The 23,565-nt window shown below is 40.9% G+C and overlaps 1 protein-coding gene and 1 non-coding gene across 2 annotated transcripts in view; one reads left to right on the top strand and one right to left on the bottom strand.

Moving 5' to 3' along the window:
• Window positions 1–23,565, top strand: part of COMMD1 (copper metabolism domain containing 1) — a 150,233-nt gene that overhangs the window by 7,991 nt on the left and 118,677 nt on the right. The window lies entirely within an intron of this gene.
• LOC115870921 lies at window positions 21,794–21,923 on the bottom strand. Its single transcript, XR_004046999.1, has one exon. It is a non-coding gene; the product is annotated as a small nucleolar RNA SNORA31 (small nucleolar RNA).

Below are 23,565 nucleotides of genomic sequence, written 5' to 3'. Positions count from 1 at the left end.
TCACCACTTTTCTGTTGTCCATCCCCCACGGAAGAGGTTATATGTAGATCCTTACAATTGGTTCCCCCTTTCTACCCCACCTTCCCTCTACCCTCCCAGTAACGCCATTCTCACCACTGATCCTGAAGGGATCATCTGTCCAGGATTCCTTGTGTTTCTCGTTCCTATCTGTACCAGTGTACATCCTCTGGTCTAGCCGGATTTTGTAAGGTAGAATTGGGATCATGATAGTGGGGGTGAAGGAAGCATTTAAGAACTAGAGGAAAGTTGTATATTTCATCATTGCTACACTGCATCTTGAATGGCTCATCTTCTCTCTGCGACCCTTCTGTAAGGGGATGTCCAGTTGCCTACAGTTGGGCTTTGGGACCCCAATCTGCACTCCTCCCCCCCCCCTTTCACAATGATATGATTTTTTGTTCTTTGATGCCTGATACCTGATCCCTTCGACACCTCGTGATCACACAGGCTGGTGTGCTTCTTCCATGTGGGCTTTGTTGCTTCTGAGCTAGATGGCTGTTTGTTTACCTTCAAGCCTTTAAGACCCCAGACGCAATATCTTTTGATAGCTGGGTACCATCAGCTTTCTTCACCACATTTGCTTATTCACGGTTTTTTTCTTCAGCGATCATGTAGGGAAGGTGAGCATCATGGAATGTCAATGTAATAGAAGAAAGTGTTCTTGCATTGAGGGAGTACTTGAGTGGAGGCCCAATATCCATCCGCTACCTTTATACTAAACCTATAAATATATGCACAAAAATCTATTTCCCCATTATCATAAATGTATTTATATATGTACATGCCTTTATTTAGACCTCTATAAATGCCCTTTGCCTCCTCATTCGTTCCTCTATTTCCTTTTACTTTCCTCTTGTCTCACTATCATGCTCAGCCTTCATTTGGGTTTTTCCTCTCGGTTACATTGCCTTTGTGAGTTATGTGGCGGGCTGCTACCTGTGAAGTCAGCAGTTTGAAACCACTAGCGGCTCCATGGGAAAAAGTTGAGGCTTTCTACTCGTGTAAAAAGTTAACAGTGTTGGGAAACCGCAGCGCTGGCTCTGTCCTGGTATCTGGTTGCGATGAGTCAGAACTGACTCGATGGCAGTGAGCGTATCAATTTGGGAAGTGCTCAGAATCTTGACGTTTGGAGGTTTTGCTGAGAACTATCTATGTGTGGAGTCATTGACAAGGTGTTTGAACTTAAATTTCCACCCTTCTTTACCTCCCCAGAGGTAAATCTGTCATGTGTGGCTCAGAGCTCCAAACCACTATTCACAGGATTGGTCTTTCTGGTGTGGCTTCAAAGACTCTAGTCCAAGTTTAGGAGGTTATCTTCCTGGGACTGGGGTGAAAGTCCAGACCTCTCTTTGGGTAAAATTAATTCTCCATTTCACAAGCATACATATAGAAAAGTACACAGCCTCAATGTGTAGCTCAATGAATTTTCGCAAACTGAACATACCCTTTGAACCAACCCTCAGATTAAGAAATGGCAGTACTGGCACCCAGAACCTTCCTTATCATGTTCTCTTCCAGGTACTAGGACCCATGGGAACTGTTTTCTTAACTTCTAGCTTAGTTTTTTCTGTCTGTGAGTTTTAGACAAGCGGACTCTTCCAGTACGTACTCATTTGTGTCAGGCTCCTTTTGCACAATGGTGTTTGTGAGAGTCATTATTTTTTGTGAGTAGTTGTAGATCAGTCATTCTCATTGCTGTTGATTAGAGCTCAGCAAACCACAACCCATGGGCTAAATCTGTCCCCTTGCTTGTTTTTATTCAACTAGTGAGCTAAGAATCATTTGTATATTTGGTTAAAATGTTTGTGAGAAATGAAAACTATATGAAGTTTGAATTTCAGTGTTCATAATACGACTGACTGCAACACTGCCATGCTCATTTGTTTACAGCGGCCCCCGGGGTTATGAGCCATACAAGTCACCCACCAACCCCTGTAAAGCCTCGCCCTCCTGGCTGCTTGGACATGTGCATTCTGCTGCACATAGCTCTGCTGCAGCTGCTGAGGCCTGGCTGTCTGGCCTGGGCCCTGCAGAGTCCTGGGCTGCACCTCCTGCAGCGCAGGGCTGGCTCGCACTCCTCTCTCTGATCAGTGAGCATGTCAAAATATTATTGTTGTGTTTTTATGTTCAAGATGTTTAGTGTATTTGGAAGTCTTTAATGTTTTTTATGCATAGAAAAGTACCATATAGTAAAGTATTTGCCTGACAGAAATTAACCATACCTGACTCTTTCTACTTATGTTCTAATTGGATTTAAAGGCAGTTTTAGGAACAGATCTCATTTTTAACGGGGCAGGGAGCCACCGGAATATGTTATATGTATTCTACAAGGGCAGAGTTGAGTAATCCAACAGACAACAGATGACTGCCAAAACCAAATCCAACTGCCAACTGTCAGTTCTGACGCAGTGACCTAGACAGGGTGGAATGAAATCTTCCCCCTTCAGGGGAGGAGATAGTCTCATCTTTTCATGAGAGCAGCTGGAGGTTTTGAACCTCTGACTTTGCAGTAACATTCCATCATGTAACCTGCTACATCCCCAGGGCTCCCTGTGGCTGGCAAAGCTGCAATGATTACTGTCTCTTCTTTATAGGAAAAGGCTCTTCCTTTATAGAAAACGCGTGGCGCCCTCTGCTGTTGAGTGCACACAGTGTACAACACACCACACGGTGCTGATTGGCATTGGGAGGTTTCCAGGCTCTACTTATTTTTCATATTTAAAATCCAGCCATTATGCTTTCACGGTGTCTCTTCCATATTGAGTAGAGAACTTTTTTCTATTTACTCACAGACAGGTTGAGTTTACAAGAGTTTGGACTGTTTCATTTGCCCTACTTTCCATTTCAAGGAGATTCGGCGTAGGAATTTGTGCCCTGGCTTACCTTTCCTTGGCCCCCTTTGCAGAGGAGATGTGCTCTGGTTTGAAGTTGCATATGAGATGATTTAGTACATTCGTGGATTCGCTGCTCTCTCCCCCTACTTTATAGCTCCTTTGAAGGTGTTTAGTTGTCTCAGTTACTAGGCTGGCTAGTACAGGATTTCCTCTGGTCTTTTGTCTCATTCTCATTTTTCTTTGACGTTCTTTAAACTCCCACATACACAGGTCTTCTCTGATTGCAGACCTGTGAAATTCATGATGTCATAGTCTAGTTCTAATAAGCGAGGACCTCGAAGCAATTTTCTTCGTTAAGCAGTATTTTTTAAAAAACATGAATGTTCATTTAAACTCATCAACTAGTTGAATGCTACACTAAGCAAGTACTGTATCACTTCCCAGAAAGGGCTTTGTTGGTTGGTTGCGTACTGCAGATAGCTCTAAAAATGCAGAGGGAAGGGGAAAAGATACATTCTTTGCTTTGTAATTTCTTCTGGAGACTTACACTTTATGCAAGCCTTCACTTTTTCCCCTCTTTGGCAATTGGGAGAACATTGAAATTTGGTTGCAATAACCAAATGTTAAGCCCTTCCAGAGATACTATTTATGGTAGTGATGAGCAGGTGGCCCAAGATTGATATTACCTGTCGAGGAGAAGGATAAGATGGCGGTAAACTTCTGTTTGGAGGGAATGATTAAGAATCAAATTCAGAGAAGTGCTTTCCATGATTTCTGGGTCAGTGTACATTTTTTTCCCCAAAGTGACTAAAATTGTATTTTTGTTGTCGTTGTTGAACAACAGTGTGTATGTTTTAATACAGTCCTAAGGTAATGCGCTGTAATTAGACTCAGGTAATATGGAAGGCAGCAAATTGCATTCACGACAGCTAACAGTCAAGATATTTTATTGAGGCAGAGAGCAAGTTTCAAAAACTCAGAATAATTTCAGGGGTATGAGTTGGGTGATAGGGAGGGGAAGGAGATTTTGGGAGTAAATAATGAAGATGGGAGGTGGGAGGGAGCTCTAGAATGGATAGTGACCACATAACTCATCTGAGAGGTGATTTAACCATGGGGGAGGGTGCTCTAAAAATTGAAGTGGAGGTGATTGTACAATTCTCCTTGATATGATTGAATGACTAAACTATTGAATTATATGATATGTAAATTAAGTGCCATAAAACTGTTGGGGGGAAAAAAGAATTTACAATATTAAGGTTTGGAAGTTGTCTTGATTAGTGAACTTGCAGACAGAAACTACTACTTATTTAAGAACTATGAGGGAAAATGTAACTCACATTTATGTCTTTATAATTAGTATTGCTTAAGTTGAAGTTATTTGAAAAGTAAGGAAATAAAAAGAAAATGTGGAATTAAGAAAACAATACAGGTAATAAATAAAAGGACTGAGCAAAAATCATTCAGATAGAATATAAACTAAGGGGAAATGCAGTGATGAGAAAAAGAAAAAATGTGGAAAGGTATATGTTGGGAGTGATGGTGGGTGGAGAGGAGAGAGCTTATAGCCAGAGCCCTCCACCAGAGCAATCCCTACAACTAGACTGTGTACCATTGTGCCAAGCCAAGGAGGCACACACGCTTCCTGGGAAGCATAAAGTACAGAAGACACTCATCTCCACAGCAGCCCTCCTGACCGGCTCTATGTTGATCTCTTCATTCAACCATTGTTACTGGATGCTAGACACTGGGACTGCAAATGTGAGTAAGATAATTCATGGTTTCAAGAAACTTACATTTTAGGAGTAATAACTTCCATTTATAGCTCACTTCACCTAAAACATCCACAGCAGTGGTTCTCAACCTTCCTAATGCCACGACTCTTTAATACAGTTCATGTTGTAGTGACCCCCACAACCATAAAAAGATTTTCATTGCTACTTTATAACTGTAATTTTGCTACTGTTATGAATCGGGCGGCCCCTGTGAAAGAGTTGTTTGACCCCCAAAAGGGGTTGCGACCCACAGGTTGAGAACCGTTGATCTACAGTATTCTCAGCAATATTCAAAGATCATTGTTCCATGTTACAGAAAAAGAAATAGGCTCATTCAAGAAAGGTGAATTGAAAACGGTTAAAAAGCTAGTAAGTGGAGGAGTTAGGTAAAACCAGATCTGTCTGACTGAAAATTAGTCATTCTTTCTTTATCAGGCTACATTCCTTGTCTGTCAGTTTGTTGTACTTTGGTGACGTGTGTGGCTGTGCTACTGAGAGCTACGTCACTGGTATTTCAAACACCAGCAAGGTCACCCGAAGCGAACAAATTTCAGCCGAGCTTCCATACAGTCAGTGTACAGACTACAAAGAAATGATAGGCTGCCACTTCAGAGCAATTAGCCACTGTAAACCCTATGGATAGCATCGAAATATGGCCAGTTCCTGAAAATCGAATGACTAGAGGCAAAACATTGTCAGAGGTAGTGCCAGAAGATGTGCTCCACAGATCGGAAGGCACTCAAACTGTGACTGAGGAAAGAAATGCTGCTGCCTTCTCAAAGTAGAATTGACCATTATGAGGTGAATGAAGTAAAGCCTGTGGGAGGACAGCCTTCTGAACCTTCATTTGCTGATGCTTATGACTCAAAATGAGAAAAAACAGCTGCAAACACCAATTAATAATTGGAACTAGGAATGTATAAAGTATGAATCTAGGAAAATTGGAAGTCATTAAAAATGAAATGGAAGGTATAGAAATAGAGAATTCTAGGCATTGGTAATCTGAAATGAACTGGTACTGGCTATTTTGAGTCAGAAAGTCATGTGGTTTTACTATGCTGGGAATGACAATCAAGAAGAATGTTGTATTCATCATCAAAAAGAACACTCAAGATCTATCTTGAAATACAATACTATCTGTGATAGGATAATTTCTATTTGAATATAAGGAAATCCATTCAATACAACTACTCTTCAGATATATGCACCACTCACTAAAGCTAGTGATGCAGAAATTGAAGAATGCTACAAGCGTCTTCAGTCTGAAATTGACCAAGTGTGCAGTTAAGGTGCAATGATAATCATTGAGGATTGGAATGCAAAAGTTAGAAATAGAAGAAAGAGCAGTGGTTGGAAAATATGGTGTTGATGATAGAAATTATTGCTGGAAGCTCCGGGAGAGGGACATATCTGATCGGAGCACACAGGAGCAGATGAAGGGAGAGGGGGAGAAAGTGGAGCACATCCTGGCCCACCAGGCCTTGAGGACGATGTTCCCAATTAGAGCAGCCACTCCATAGAGAGGACCACATGGCCGGCCTCACTATGAGACATGATGTCCCTCATTGACCCATAACCCTACAGGGGACAACACCAGAGACACAGTGTGGGAATTGCGCCTGATCTGATCGTGGCAAAACACTAAGGGGGTGCAACAGAACAGTAAGGGAATGGAGCGGCAAGTACCCCAGGGAATGCTGAAGGTGGACTTTGGGGCCAGGGATTGGTGCCCCAACAGACTGGACTGGAAAACACTCCTAAAGGTCAACAAACAGTCCTTGAACTAACTACAAGCTTTTCTTTCTTGGTTTTTTTTTTTTGTCATTGGTTTGTTGTTGTTTTGTTGTATATTGTTGCTTGGCTTTTCTCTGTCTTGTTTTTGTGCATGTTATTATCTCTGCATGTCTGTCTAAATAGGATAGTCTGTATGAACAATCTGGAGGAGAAAACAACAGGACCGACAGTTCGGGGACGTGGGAGAGGGGGAGGTGGGGAGAAAGGTAGTGGTATTAACAAACCCAGGGACAAGGGAATAACAAGTGATCCAAATCGGTGGTGAGGAGGGTGTAGGAGGCCTGGTAGGGCGTGATCAAGGGTAATGTAACTAAGAGGAATTACTGAAACCCAAATGAAGGCTGAGCATGTTAGTGGGACAAGAGGAAAGTTAAGGAAATAGAGGAAAGAGCTAGGAGGCAAAGGGTATTTATAGAGGTCTAAATAAAGGCATGTACATATGCAAATATATTTATATATGAGGATGGGGAATAGATTTATGTGCATATATTTATAGGTTTAGTATTAAGGTAGCAGGAGGACATTGGGCCTCCACTCAAGTACTCCCTCAATGCAAAAATACTTTCTTCTATTAAATTGGCCTTCTATGATGCTCACCTTCTTGACACAACCACTGAAGATAAAGCAGGTGAATAAGCAAATGTGGTGCCTGGCTATCAAAAGATATAACGTCTGGGGTCTTAAAGGCTTGAAGGTAAACAAGCGGCCATCTAGCTCAGAAGCAACAAAGCCCACATGGAAGAAGCACACCAGCCTGTGTGATCACGAGGTGCCGAAGGGATCAGTTATCAGGCATCAAAGAACAAAAAATCATATCATTGTGTGCTCACCTCCATGATACTATCGCTGAAGACAAATGGGTGCATAAGCAAATATGAAGAAAGCTGATGGTGCCCAGCTATCAAAAGATATAACGTCTGGGGTCTTAAAGGCTTGAAGGTAAACAAGCGGCCATCTAGCTCAGAAGCAACAAAGCCCACATAGAAGAAGCACACTAGCCTGTGTGATCACGAGGTGTTGAAGGGATCAGGTATCAGGCATCATCAGAACAAACAATCTTATCATAGTGAATGAGGGGGGAGTGTGGAGTGGAGACCCAAAGCCCATTTGTAGGACACTGGACATCCCCTTACAGAAGGGTCTCAGGGAGGAGATGAGCCAGTCAGGGTGCGATGTAGCAACAATGAAACATACAACTTTCCTTTAGTTCCTAAATGCTTCCTCCTCCCCCCCTATCATGATCCCAATTCTACCTTACAAATCTGGCTAGACCAGAGATAATAGAATTTTGTAAGACCAAAAACTTGTTAATAGCAAATACCTTTTTTCAGCAATACAAAAGGTGACTGTACACATGGACTTCTCCAGATGGAATACAGAGAAATCAAATTGACTCTATCTCTGGAAAGAGACAATGGAGAAACTCTATATCAGCAGGTCAAAACAGGCCCGGGGCTGACTATGGAACAGACCCATCAATTGCACATATGCACATTCTGGTTGAAGTTGAAGAAAATTAAAACAAGTCCATGAGAGCCAAAATAGGACCTTGAGCATATCCCAGTAGAGTTTTAAGAGGATCTCAAGAATAGATTTGATGCATTAAACACTAATGACAGAAGATCTTGTAGGCTATGGGATGACATAAAGAACATTATACATGAAGAAAGCAAAAGTGGATGTCAGAAGAGACTGAAACGTGCTTTAATCATAGAGTAGCTAAGCCAAATGGAAGAAATGGTGACATCAAAGAGCTAAACAGAAAATTTCAAAGGGTAGCTCAAGAAGATAAAGTAAAATATAATGAAATGTGAAAAGACACAGAGTTAGAAAACCAAAAAGGAAGAACATGCTTAGTAAATCTTAAGCTGAAAGAAGTCAAGAAAAAATTCAAGGCTTGAATTGCCATATTGAAAGATTCTATGGGCAAAATATTAAATGGTCCAGGAAGCATAAGATGACTAGGCATCCCACTTTGGGCGGGACAGTCCCGATTTTTAACAATTTTTCCCGCATCCCACGGTGTTTTTAAAAAGTCCTGATTTTTGGAAAGAATGCACGACAAGCTAGGGTATACAGTTTTCGGCTACCATGTGGCTATTTCACCAGGATATGAGTTTTATCAATGATGTCCGGCTTTACCAATGTTAATATCTGGTTACACCATAAGGAATCATCCAAAGAAGATGGAAAGAATACACAGAGTCACTGTACCAAAAAGAACTGTCAGTGTTCAACCATTTCAAGAGGTACCATATGAGCAACAACCAGTGGTACTGAAGGAGGATGCAAAGGTGCCCTGAAACCATTAGCCAAAAACAAAGGCTCTAGGAAATGCTAGAATGCCAATTGAAATGTTTCAACAAGGTGATAAAGTACTGGAAGCACTTTATCTATGCCAGGAAGACAGCTGCTTGGCCAACTGACTGGAAGCAATCCATATTTGTACCCATTCCAAAGAAAGGTGATTCAACAGCATGTTCAAATTATAGAACAGTAGCCTTTATATCAAATGCAAGTAAAATTTTGCTGAACATCACCCAACAGTGGTTACAGCAGTACATTAAAAGGGAGCTGTCAGAGGTTCAGGCTGGATTTAAAAGAGAACATGGAACAAGGAATATCTTTACTGATGTTAGATGGATCTTGGCTGAAAGCAGAGAATACCAGAAAAATGTTTACTTCTATTTCAATATGCAAAGACATTTGTGTCTGTGGATCATAACAAACTATGATCGTCTTGAGAAGAATTGGAATTCCAGAACATGGCAATTCCAGAACACCTCATTGTGCTCCCAAAGAACTTGCACATAGATCATGAAGCAGTTGTGTGAATAGAACAAGGGAACACTGACTGCATGTTTTAAAGTCAGGAAATCTGTATTTCAGGGTTATGTCCTCTCATCATACTTGTTCAACCTGTATGCTGAGCAAATCAGAGAAACTGGTTTATATGAAGAAAAATGTGGTATCAGAGTTGGAGGAAGGCTTATTAACAACCTGCAGTATGCAGATAACACACCCTTGCTTGCTGAAAGTGAGAAAGACTTGAAGCACTTAAGGATGAAGATCAAAGATCGCAGCTTCAGTCTGGATTAATAACTCAATGGAAAGAAAGCCAAAATCCTCACAACGGGATGAATAGGTAACATGATGAATGTAGAAAAGATTGAAGTTGTCAAGGATTTCATCTTGTTTTGATCCACCTCTGTGGTGGAAGGAATGCTGGTTCTTTCAGGGAACTCTTTTTTTGTTTGTTTGTTTTAATTGGAAGAAAGTTTAGAGAGCAAATTGATCTTCCACTCAACAGTTGATACACATTGATTGTAGTTTCCTGAAAGGTAACTCCGCTCTTCCCATTTCCTCTGTTTACCATTTCCATTCATTCTTTATCCTGATCCCTTCTTGCCTTCTGAGCTTGATCCTTGGGCAGATGCTGCCTTTTGTTTTAAGGAGAGTATATCTCCTTGGTGTTATTGTCCACTTTATCAGCATGACTCAAAGTTGAGGGGATGGGGTGGGGAGTGGTTCAGTAATAGGCTTAAAGGTGCTAATGGGCCATTGTCTCTGGTGGTATTTCACTAGCTTCTATCAGACCAAATAAGTTTGATCTTTTTTATGACTTGGAGCTTTGTTCCACATTTTTTCTGCCACTGTATCCAGGACCTGCTGTTGTGAACCTGGGAATTCTTGAACAAGATCTCCATTTTTATGTTAGTTATTGATTTTAAACAATTATAAAAATAGGTTTTCCTGTGGAAGATATATATACACAGCAGAACACTCACCAATTCATTGATTTCTACATATACATTTCAGTAACACTGATTACATTATTCAATCATGATCACACTCCTTTTCTTCTCTCATTAATGTAAATTCTCTGTCCCCTAAGTGCCCGATCTATCCTTTCCAGTTCCTGTGATCAGTTTGATCCCAAATAGCTAGATCTTAATGAGCACAGTGCTCAAGGCAGGCATTTCAGGCATTCCTTTACTAGTTAAGCTAAACTGTTAGTTGATTTAAAGAAGACTTCAAAGGAATGTTTTTGGTTGAAGGTTTAAAGATTATCTCTTGGGTTTATTCAGCCTCAGTGACTTCAGAAAGCCTACAGCCCATGAGAATTTGAAATTCTACACCCCCCACCCACCTTCTTTTTATTTTTTTGGACCAGGTTTTTCATCTATAGAATCTTTTCTTTTTTTATATATATGTCCTTGTATTTTATTGACTATGCAAAATCATTCGATTGTGTGACTCATAAGTTATGGATAACATTGGTTTTTCTTTTTTTAACAGTTTTATTTGCACTTCATCCACATATCATACATCTCAATAGTTCAACCATATCAAGAAGAGCTGTACAATCAATTTTACTACAATCAATATTAGAACATTTTCTTTTCCCTGTACTCATTGTTACTTTATGTGTTTTTTTTTTCAATATTTAAATAAACATTCTTGATCTGTAGAATCTTTGACCAAAATCTTAAGTTGTGGTAACCAGGCACAATCTAGTACTTCTGGTCTTGTGAAAAAGGAGTCAGTTGTTCAGGAAGACAGTTACTCACACATTATTTTCTCTTGCTGTTCCTGACTCTGGAGCTGTGGCGGGGTAGTGGGTTACACATTGAGCTGCTAGCTACCAAGTCAGCGGTTCAAACCCACCAGCCACTCTGTGAGGGACAGTTAAGGCTGCTCTCCATTCCCATAAAGATGAAAACTCTCAGAACCCAAAGAGACAGTTCTACTCGGCCCTCTCAGGTTGCAGTAAGTTGGAATCGACTCAAGGCAGTAAGGGTTTTTTTGTTTTTAATTTTTAAATTCCTGACCCAAAATCCATTTCTAGTATTCTTTGCTCTGTATGCTCCTGAGCAAATAATCTGAGAAACGGGCCATATGAAGATAAACCATGGCATCAGGATTGGAGGAAGGCTTATTTAACAGTCTGTGGCATGCAGATGGCACAGCCGTGTTGAAAGCCAAGGGGACTTGAGGCACTTACTGATGAAGATCTAAGACGGCATCTTTCAGCATGGATTATAATCAATGTAAAGAAAACAAAAATCCTTACAGCTGGACCAGTAAACATCATCATAAACAGAAAAGCGTGGTTATCAAGGATTTAATTTTACTTGGATCTATATCCAGTGCTCATGGAAGCAGCAGTTAAGAAATCAAAATATGTATTGCATTGGTCAAATCTGCTGCAAAACATCTCCTTAAAGTCTTAAAAAGCAAGATGTCATTTTGAGGTCTGGCCCCCGCCATGTGAGATAGTTAAGGTTTATTTTGCCAACCTGGTCGATAAACACAACATGTGTGGGATTAATTGAAGGGCGGAGAGATAAATGGCTCATTGAGCCTCGCTTTTCTGGTTCTCAGGTCTCTTGCTCTCTGATGGTCGGACCAGGGGCAGCTACCTTAGTCAGTTCCCTGCTTGAGCTGGCAAGGCCCACTTCCTGCAAGACGTCCCTGAGGAGAAGCCACATGGACCTACCCTGATGCAGCCCTGGGTGCTGGAGCAGCCACGTGGAGACCCCTGCCAGCATTGAGATACTTATACACTCACTGATTTGGCTATCCTCCTGCAGTCAGCGTCATTGGGTGTGTTTTGTGAAATTGATGAGGACTTTGTAGATCAGTGTCAGACATATAGACTAATGTTGGACTTAGGGGCTTAGACATCACTGGGTTGGGATGCTTTCTTAATGTACACTTACCCTTTATATAAAACTCTCTCTTATATACATATGAGTTTCTGTGGATTTGTTTCTCTAGCCTACCCAGACTAACACCTCATGTGCGTGGGAAAGCTCGACAATGAGTAAGGAAGACTGAAGTAGAATGATTGCATTTAAATTATGTTGTTGGTAAAGAATATTGAGAGTACTTTGAACTGCTAAAAGAACAAACAAATCTGTCTTGGAGGAAGCGCAGCTAGAATGTGCCTTAGATGCAAGGATGGTGAGAGCGTCTCACCATGGACGTGTTACCTAGAGAGAAGGACATCATGCTTGGTAAAGTGGAGGATCAGGGAAAAAGAGGAAGACCCTCAGGGAGATGAATTGACACAGTAGCTGTAACAATGGGCTCAAATAACAATTGTGAAAATGGTGCAGGACCAGGCAGTGTTTCTTTCTGTTGTACATGGGGTCGGTATGAGTCAGAACCCAACTGAATGGCACTTAACATTGCTTTAACTGACTCTCTCTCTTCTTCTTTGGTCCAAACAGAGACCAAATGTTGTGCTCTGAATGGCTGTTGGCAAGGTTTTAAGAACCCAGGTACTGCACAATGAACTAAGAGCTAGACCGGAAGCACCAAACCAACATGTACTGATGTGCTGAGGTAATCGCTAACCCTCCCAACCAAGGAACCAAATTCCACGAGGTACTTGATTGTACACAAGCAACCTCAGTGCGACTCATTTTTGTTTTCAGTCATTATTGTGAACGTACCGATCACACAGCTTTTGCCGATTCAGTATTTTATAAGTGAATGTTTTATTGACAGCGATTACATTGATCAGCTGTGCATTACTTACCTTTAATTATTATGAATTTTCCATCATATATTAAAACTCAATGTTCCATAAGCAATAACCATCCCTTTCCCCTCCTTCCTGTCCTTAGTAACCACTGGTGAACTCGCTGCCTTTGCCCGTTCTTGTCATCTTATAAAACTGAAGTCACACAGGAGCCCTGGTGGTGCAATGGGTTGTGTGAAGGGCTGCTAACCGGAAGTTCGGTTAACTGAAGTTTATTTATTTTTCCTTTTGTAATTAACTTACATCACGGGGCCTAATGTCTTCAAGCTCTATGAGTGATGTAGCATGGATTAGAACTTCACTTTTTCTGACGCAGTCGGCTTTTCTTATATGTATGCACCACGTTTTGATGGGCGTGTAGGTTTTTCCACCTTGTGGCTCTTGTGAATTATGCCACAACGAACACTGATGTGTGTGCATTTACAGCCATCTGCCAGGCATACTCATTGTCTTCTTCCTTATACATAGGTAAAGTTAACAATATAGTTCACAAGCCCTGGTGGTGACGTGGATAAAGCTTTCAGCTGGTAGCCACGTTTGTAGTGTGAATCCCCCAACTGTCTCTGCAGGAAAATGATATGCCAGTCTGCTTCCATAAAGATGACAGTCTTTGCAGTGTTCCTGGTGGATTTACTTATTATGAGAAACCACACTGACCCATCCCCTCCACCCCCACTTCCCCTATACCTGTTGTAAGGTTAGATTAAGTTCCTGATTTACTTAGTTGAGAAAATCTTCCTGCAGGCAAGTGATTGTGAAAGAGAGCAAACATTTTCCAGCATAGCTTCTCTTGAACCCAGTTGTTCTTTGCACGAAAACTCAATTGCTTGCTGCTTACCTCGTAGCACCACTGCAGAATGTTTAAAATCACCAGACTTGCCCCACTTGAGACTTCCTTTTCTTGGTTTCCTTGGGGGTGGGGGTTGAGGGGCAGAATGCAGGCTCCAGTGTTGGTGTGCTGCTCCAGCTGTCCAGTGCTCTGGTGTGGATCAGGCTCTACCTGGGATGAGCCGTGCAACTTGATTTTCCTTGGTGCTTCAACCTCTCTGCCTCCGTGATAATACAGTGTTTTTGGTACTTCCTATTTGAAGAGCAAATTAATTGTTTGATTTTGTTTGCATATCAAAACATGATTTCTTCCTGAGAAATGATTAACCACCAGCGATTTTTGGCCAAGGAATGGGACATTTTCCAGTTCAAGTTGTCAAAATCTCTGGACTGTTCCCATCTTGAGCCTGCCGAATCCTCGTGGTTGAATTGTTTGCACAGAAAGCCCAGGCAATAAACAACAGAAACCGGATGTGTATGTCAGTCGTGGTGGTGGTTTGTTCCCACCTTCTGGCGCCGCCAAAGAGGGAGACGAAATTGCTAGGAAACAATTCTGCCTCCACCTCCCTATTTTTTCCCTCCACCTCCCTTTAAAACACAACAAAAACCAAACAAAATTCTCTTTTGAATATTTGTCTCTTGATCTGAAAATGCATTCATTTTCTTCATAGAGACTAAGATTACTAGAGCAGATTTATTTATTTCTTAAAATCCTGGAGGCTATTTGCTTGGGCCCAGGTCTTGGCTATCTTCCCTGACATAGCATATTTAATATCCCAAATTGAATCTGGTTGCAAGTCCACAGTAGTCTTGAACTATTAAGTGTCAAAATGTTTATGTAACTTCAAAGAATATCTCCAGTGATTACCTCCATGGTTATGAATAATATGTGCATGTAAACAAGAACTAGAAGGGAGTTGGGGTACCTTTTGTTTTTATTAGAGCAGTGATGTTTTTGACAAAGCAAAGAAAACTTGCATAGTTTACCTTTTAGGATATCTTCAGCTAATATCAAAGTTGGTTTTAGTTATAAAAGCCATTTGTGATGTGTTGGTGACTTTTTTTAGACACATGTTTACAAAAGATTTTCTGGAATGGGATAATTTTTCACTATATGTTTGATTACACATTCCCACAATTTGGCAATTTGAGAAGACATAGAATGTGATTTATTACTAATGTTGCCTAAAGTCCGACTGGACTGGAACTACAGTTTAGAAACCAGAGTTTTGTTAATGATCTCTCACTTTGAAATCCTTAAATTCCAAGCTTAGATGTATTCTTTGAGATTTCCTTTGAGAGTTGACCAATGTTCTCCAGAATTGTGCTGTTCTTCAAACAAAGTAAGACTTAAAAACAAATCACTCTCCTATTATGTCAGCAATGTGCTGGGTCACGTAAGAAAAACAGGCCACAGATTCATAATTTTAAAGTAAAGTTTTTTTGTTCTAAGAACTGCATTGCAGGAAGGAAGGAGGGGCGTGCTTGTACCACTATGAGAGTTAGTTTACCAACCAAATTGTTTATTACACTAAACAAATGGCTTTGATTTTTAGAGGAGATGCTTTTTGTAGAGAGGGGCTTCCCGTAGCCCTGGTAGGGAAGAGGGACCTCAGAATGAATCTCCGGAAGTTAGATCTTCCGACCTTGGAGAAAGGGCAGAGACAAGCCAGTAGTAATCTTTGTTAGCAGACCTCAGAAAGGCCATTTGTGAAGGTGTGCTGATAACAAACCTTTCCAAGGAATCATTGTGTTGGTCTGGTAGAACATGACTGATTTATCATTTGATTGTGGTTTTCACTCTAATCACTGAAATATCATGTCTTATAATAGATTGTGCTTTCCTTATTTAAGTCAGGAAACCTCAGTTTGTTCCATACAATGTTTTTTTCGCTTTTTTTTTTAAAGCGTACTCTGTGACAAGATTGGAAAATAAACATATTAAATACAGGCAGTCTGTGGTAAAGAAACTTGTTTTCTTTAGTTCAGAATTTCTATATGAAATTCCTGCTGTTCTTCCTCTCTCTCCCCCAGGCCCCAACAGTATCCATCATAGGTTTCTGGGGAACAAGTGGTCTCTCATAGTTAATACTACATAATTCTTCCTGTATGCCAGCCACTGTTTTAGTGCTTGCCAAATATTAATTAGAATTGTCTTCATTAAGCCTCATATCTCTTATTCATAACTCATCCAAGAACTCTAAAAAATAAACAAAAACTCTGTTGACGCAATTCTGACTCCTAGTAGCCTTATAAGACACGGTAGAACTTGCCCCCTCTGAGTTTCCGAGACTGTAACTCTTTTCAAGAGCAGAAAGCCTCATCTTCCTCCCACACCCAATCACTAGTGACTTACAGACTGCCCTCTGTGGAATGCAGTGTTGCATAGACTAGCTTCTTAAACTTCTCTTTTCACCTGAGAAATGCGCACCATGGGTAAATGCTGCCAGAAGCACCTCAAGTTCACTCTGCCTTTGGTTTTGAGTTCGTTTGGGCCATTATATGCTCAGAAGCCTTTTGCTGTTGCCATGTTCATTGACCTTAGCCCCATATGGGTTTGGAACCCCTGGTTTTAGAAGCTGTGGTGTAGACATCGCGTTGTTTAGAGCCTCAACTTGGAGCTAAATTGACTGGATAGAATCTCAGCCATGCTACTGAAAATATGTGATATCGAGCAAATCACTTAGTCTCTGTGCCTTCGTTTTTCTAAAGGTAGAAAGAAAAAATTGGACTTATGATGAGTTTCAAACAAAAAATCTAGACTATTTTATCACCACCACGGACTGTATTTCTGGCAACCCCATGTGGTGAGTAGAATTGCTGCATAGGAGTTTCAGCGGCAACCTGAAGCGGATTGCCAGGCTTCTCTGCTGCTGCTGGGTGAGTTCAAACTTCAGACCTTTCAGTTAGTAGCCCACCACAAACAAAACTTTCTGCCACTCAGAGACCTTTGGGAATAGTATAGTCTTCCTCTCATTTAACAATGGCATATTTTACTGACATATTTTAAATTCTATGTCTTGATATTTCACTTTAAAATACAGTACATTAATATGCATTTATAAGACTATTATGTGTCTACAATGTGATTATACTGCCAACAGAATTAACAATAACAATAATTAGTAATTCCCCTAATTGTCCCTAGACTATTTTTCTTCAAGACTGGTTCACTCTAGGATCCAATCACAGATCATACATTATTGTGATAGTTAAGGTTTATTCTGCCAACCTGACCGATAAACACATGTGGGATTAATTGAAGGGCAGAGAGATAAATGGCTCAATGAGCCTCATCTTTCCAGTTCTTTTGTCCCTTGCTCTCTGATAGTTGGACTAGTAGTGTGGTGCTGCCTTAGCTAGTTCTCTGCCTCAGCTGGCAAGGCTCACTTCCAGTGAGACATCCCTGAGGAGAAGCCACATAGACTTACCCTGATATAGCCCTAGGTGCTGGAGAAGCCACAAGGAGACCCCTGCTGGCCCTGAGATGCTTACACTGCCACTGGCTTCAAAGACTTTCTACCCACTGGCCTGTGACCCTCCTGCATTCGGTGTCATTGTGTATGGGTTTATATGACACAGCCAACGAGTGTAGGAGGAAGAGGGTGGAGTACCACCTCCTTCATCTGGTTCTTAATACAACTGAGGGAGGTTTCATTTGGGGTGTGGCCTACTTTTAGTGTAAATTGACAGTATGTGAAAGCCGGCTCACTCTTATTGCTGGATTTGGATCCTGCATCTGGTTTGTCTGCCTCCTATTATATTGCCTCCCGATCCCAGGAGTCATCAGCAGATTGCAACTTGGGATTTGCTTGGCAGAGCTTGGACTCTTTCAGCTCAGCATCTCCCAGGATTTAACATACTAGGCTGATAACTGAAGGGGTGGAGGGTTGAGTCCACCCAGAAGTCCCTCTGAAGACAGGCCTGGCAATTGACTTCTGAAATATTAGTCATTGAAATTCTATGAACCACAATTCTGCCAGGACACACATGCCACAGAGTCAGTGGTAGCTGTTTGTTTGCTTGCTTGCTTTTAAGACCCAGGGTGTTAATGAGTCCAGGAAATAAACATCTACTAAATGTGTATCTAAACATGTGAATTGATAATATAGTGAAATTCTCTTATCTTTTTGATAACCCTGTATGCAGTTAACCCTGTTTCTCCCTGGATCCAGTTTCCGTTATTTTTATTTTAAATCAGTATCTTAGGAATCAGTTCGGGAGACAGACTATATGTTACTGGGTCCTTGAAATAAACCTCTCCATTTTCCTGGAATAAAAACCCCAATATCTCACAATCATGTTTGATTATGTTGTTTTCAAATAAAAGTTTGGTAGGTTATAAATAAAGTAAAAGATCCCTTTAACGGAAAGGATTTTTTTCTCATTTGTTTTTTATTTTAAATTTTCTTTCACTTTTTTTATCTACCACACATGAAAAGCTGTAGGCAGCACAGTCGAGGCCAAACTCATCTTTTTCTCTTGCTGTTTGATGATGGGAACGAAAACCTCCTGAAGAGGCCTTCTCTCCCTTTTTGCCAGAGTGGCCGTAATTTTTTTCTTCTTTCTCTGTCTGCATTCGTAATTCTTCTCTGGCAATAATGTCTGAATCGGCAGAGTTCTTTGGGTAGAGTTTATGCAATAGCTCCAATGGATGGAGATAAAAGAATGCTCGCAGTCCTGGCGTTTCCTTGTGGTAGTTTCAGTTGTCTGGATGGCCTGGAGAGTCAGCCACCACCCACGTTGGCAGCTGTATTCTGTGCTCAGAACTCAAAGAAGACAGGTGAGTGAAAGAACTATTGGTACTATGGTCTCTGCCACCTTTTTAAAGTTTTTGGTTCAATTTAGCCACAGCAGAGGTTGGCACTGAGTTGAAGAAGCAAGGAAGAATAAGGGAATAAACAACTTTGTTTAAAAGGTTTGTGCCAGAATATCTTATTCCAGTGTAAGCATCAGCAGTAGATTTGGGCTGTCTGTGTTGGATAGTAGGGAATGAGAAATAGTTACTAGTAGGCCTATCCTTTAGGTGGGACAAAGATAAGCCTTTCGACTTTTATAAAAAGTTACAACCTTGGAAACCCAGAGACAGTCCCACTCTGTGCCATAGCGTCACCATGAATGGGCATCAGCTCGGCGGCAGTGAGTTTGGCGCTTACCCTTTGGGTGGGACAGTTGGGATGGCTCCCTAAAGGGGCTGTCGGTTGCTGCTGTTTTAGAAATCACAACCCAGGGAATTTCCCTCCCCACATTCTAATTGAATTTTGCTTCAGATTGGTGTCCTTTTAGTCTATTAAAACGAAGGAATGTGCTAGTAAATAAAACTTATTTTTCTCTCCTCAAAGGCTAAAGAGTTCAAGTTATGAACTGAAAACTTCAATTAAGTGAGAATGTCAGGGATCTTCAGTAGAGAAGGGGGTAGTGAATTAGTCACTGGCTCATTAGGCTTTAGGAAATAGTGAACCAATTGTGACTTGTTAAAATAAAAATCCTTATGAGTCAATAGAAATAAATGACTTGACATTTATTTAAAACACGGTTTGGAAATCAGGGCAACAGTCTGACTAGAGAGCCAGAAGTGTTCCACAGAAGAAAGACTCCCAGTGATTCTTACACCCCATCTTATCGCCAGTAATTATATATTGTCATGGAAACAAGGCGTGCAACATTTCTCTGGAAAAACAATTCATATAATTACTGATTTACTCTTAAACATCGCTCTTGTCTGACGTTTGGAGTTTCTGTTGTCGAAACTACACACACATGATTTTTTTTAGAAGAACACAAAGCCCAAGGCAAAACATTCTTGAGTTAGATTGTTGTTTGACCTAAAGGAAGCCTTTAGGGAGTCGGTGTTCTGCAGGCACAAGGATCAGGAACCATTTCTGGGTGAAGTAGCAGAGAAAATGGAGCCCTCATCCATAGCTTGTGGGAATGTGAAATGGTACTGCCACTCTGGAAAACAGTCTGATAGTTCCTAAACGAAAATTGAACATCAAACTAGCATATGATTTAACCCTTCCCATCCTTGAGATAGCCCCAGATGGCGTGAAAGTAGGAACACAACGGGAACTTGTCATCCACGCTGATCACAGCACTTGTCACAGTAGTTAAAACAACTGAAATGTCCATCAGCAGGTGACTGGACAAACAAGGCGTGGTGTATGAGGGTGAGTCAAAAAGTATTGCCACTGGGGCTTCAGCTCTGTGTGGGCTTATTCTAAACAAAATACATTTAAGCATGTCTCTGTAAGCAGTGAATGATGGCAGACAGGTTTTTTACTGATACAGTAGTCTCAGTCTCATTAGGGTGCCTTCAGAAAAAGAAAGGTCCAATCAGGAGGAGGGTGGGCTGGACCATTTAAATTCAAAATAGAGTTCAACTCCAAAAGTTAAGGTAACCACTTTGGAGGGATTCCCCAGCGGTATTCTTGGTAGAGTTTCTCTCAGGACCCATGAGGATCACAGGGGCTTATTAAGAAGTTTTAAGAAAACACATTGGTGAGAAAAAGGCCAGGAAAACGGAGGGGAGGAATTGTTTTTCCTGTCTCAACAATACATCTAGGATTAGACTTGTTAAATCCTATGTTAGTGAAAAAGAGGAAGGCCTTTGACGAGATGGATTGACACTGTGGCTGCAACAGTGGGCTCAGCCCTAAGAACGGCTGAGAGAGCGGTGCAGGACCGGGCAGTGTTTCGATCTTTTGTCCATCAGCCTTGATAGCACCTAACAGTCACAACAAAGACTCTGTGAGACACCTGCTCATTCTTGGAGGGCAGCAAGGGGTGCCCTACCAGAGTTTAACTGAGAAAGCTTGCTCTCTCCACTACCTATTCAGCCATAAAGAAAAATGAAGTCCCGATGCATAGATGAATTTTGAAAATATTACACTTAGCAAAAATAAGTCAGTCACAAAAGAGCACACACCTTATCATCTCATATATATGAAATAAGCAGATATAGAGAAACCAGGTTATTACCAGACATGAAAGGGTTAGTTTTTTCTTAGACGTTAATGAGCTTATGTTAATACCGGTGGGATGATTTGGAAAAGATTACACCTCTTAAAGAATGTAATCGATGTCACAGAATTGTGCATGTAGAAATTACTGAGATGTTATGTTTATTTTCACCATATTTTTAAGAAGACAGGTAGTCGTTCAGACAGAGCAAAGATGGATCTGGAATGGTTTATGATCGGAAAAGCTGTACAGCAGGTTATATCCTTTCACCTTACTCAGTCCGAAAGCTGAACTCATTTTCACTGAAGCTAGAGTATGTGAAGAAGGATGAAGCATCAGAACTGAAGGAAGATTCATTAGCAACCCATAAGATGCAGATGATACAATTTTGCTTGATGAAAATGAGGATGACTCAAAGCCCTTAGTGATGAAATTAAAAGATTATAGCCTTCAGTATGGAGTATGCCTAGGCATGAAGAAGGCAAAAATTCTCCCAAACTAGACTGATAAACAAGATAGTGGAGGAGAAAAACCATGAAGTCGTCAGCAGGCTTATTCTACTTGGATCAACAGTCAGCTGCCTTTGGCAACAACAGTTAAGAAATCAAATGATGTATTGCACTGAGTGTATCTGATGCACCAGAACTCAAGTTTTATAAAGCCGAGGCAGGTTAACAATACTCTTGTTATTTCTTCTTGAATTGATTCCTCTCATTTTCCCATTTTTTCTTTCCATCTAGTTTATTTTTGCTTTTTGGCCTTGCTTTCTGAAGCTTTCCTTAACTGCGTTGCTATTGAATTTTTCATTTCTACTATCATTAATTTCTAGGCATTCTTACTCTTGTTTTTCTTCTAATATTCCATTAAAAATAGCTGTCAGTACTTGTTTTCCTTTTAGGTACTAATTTATGATATTAATTTTCAAGAGCTTTTTATCTTTTAAATGATCTTTTATTTTTTCCTGCGGAGAAAGGAAGACTGCATCAGTACTAGTGGGAGCCGCTGTGGGAGCACACCTACCTTCCCACTGGCTATGTAATCGCTCATTCAATCTGGATCCACCACAAAGACAGACAGAAGGCGCAGGGACTTTTTATTCTTTCGCATCCTAGTGCAAACCAGAACAACGGTCAATTGTCCCACGTCTATCAGAGGATGCTGGATCTCCTTTTATTTCATATGTTTTCGTGTTGGCCTTGAGTATTGGAGGCTTTCTTCAAGTCTTTGGTGCTACTTGGCTGTCATTCATATTAAAAGTTAGTTAATCAATGGTTGATTATCTGCTTTGTGGTTATGGGCAGCGCTTGAGGGCTAGTGAATTTCCTCATAGGCTCATGTATGCACCCTGCAGTCACTATGAATCTGGTCTCTTGGCCATAAATATCACACCCACTTCTCACTGAACATCATAGTGAGGTTTCAAACACCAGGTCATTTTGTGAAAATCAGCATTATGTGAAAACAGGACGACCCCATCAGATCGCAAAATGGAGAATGACTAGGTCTATTGTGTAACTGCCATATTACATCCTTACATAACTGTCAAACCACTAAGAATCATGGCCCTGCAAGTTGACACATAACCTTAGCTATCAGAGCCAGCTTTAGCATTTGATACTGTCAGACATACTATCCTTAATATGTCAAATAGTCACAAGAGGTTTTTTTCTACTCTTTTTATAAATGTGAATAATGAGATAGTTGTTAAATAGTAGGTATATTCTACAGGGCGAATGCCTTCAACATCCTGACTGGGAAGTTTAAGTCCAGTTGCCTTTGTCCTTGAAGTCAATAGTAAAAGGAAGCTGTGTGTTCTATCGTTCTGTATGTAGAATTGCGCTTTGTACCCCTGTTTCAAGGATGAGTCCTGGCCCTCTGTTGTACTGAGAGTTCTTGAGCCCTTGGCTCTCTGACTCTTTCTCTAGAAGGCTTTATTCATAGTTTATTATGATCCACACAGTCAAAACAAAAAATAATGACTATGATCTACATAGTCAATAAAGCATAAAACATCCTTCTAGTATTCTCAGGTCTCCAGAAAAATCCATCTGACATCAGCAATGAGATCCCGCATTCTACTTCCTCTTAAGATTCCGTCATGAATTTCTGACAATTCTGTTGATGTACATCTGCAGTAGATTTTCAATTACTTTGAGTAAAATTTTACTTGTATGTGATATTAATGATATTCCTGGGTATTTTCTATATTCTGTGGAGCCGCCTTTCTTTGGAGTGGTTACACATGGATCTCTTCAAGTCGGTTAGTCAAATAAGGGTCATCCAAGTTTCTTGGTGTAGATTAGTGAGTACCTCTGTGTGGGTGATGGCTGGGAGTTAGAATGCATAAAGGAGGAATGGCGTAGAAAGCGCAGAATGTTGCTTAGCCTTCTCAAGTGGGCCTGAGAAGCTGCATATTATCTCTCTTTTACAATGGATCCCAGCACACTGGTGAGACACAATGGCTCCGAGCCTAGTCAGCTCTGTAAGCTTCCCCATTCCTCTGCTTGCTCTAGCCTACAGCCAAAACCTGCCTCTTCCTCATTAGCTCAATTTTATAACCTTATAAGGATAAGTTTTAGAACGAGGAAGTAAGCGCAGTAACAATTGATTGGCTTATGCGCCCTATATATACTGGGTAAAGATAACAATAAAATAGATCTGCGCCATCAAAGCCTGGTCTCCGGTGCACACGTTGGTCGGTTGGTGACTCTGCCTCCCTCACTCCCCTGCCTCACTCCCCTGTGTGCCAGACCTGTTTCCACATGCCTCCATTGCTGCATCAGCTTGTTTAACCACTTCAGTT

Source organism: Echinops telfairi, unplaced genomic scaffold (assembly GCF_000313985.2).
Source record: "Echinops telfairi isolate 266 unplaced genomic scaffold, ASM31398v2 ScPeMD7_2573;HRSCAF=3158, whole genome shotgun sequence".
Classification (NCBI taxonomy): Eukaryota; Metazoa; Chordata; class Mammalia; order Afrosoricida; family Tenrecidae; genus Echinops; species Echinops telfairi.
This window is presented reverse-complemented; position numbering and strand designations above follow the sequence as displayed.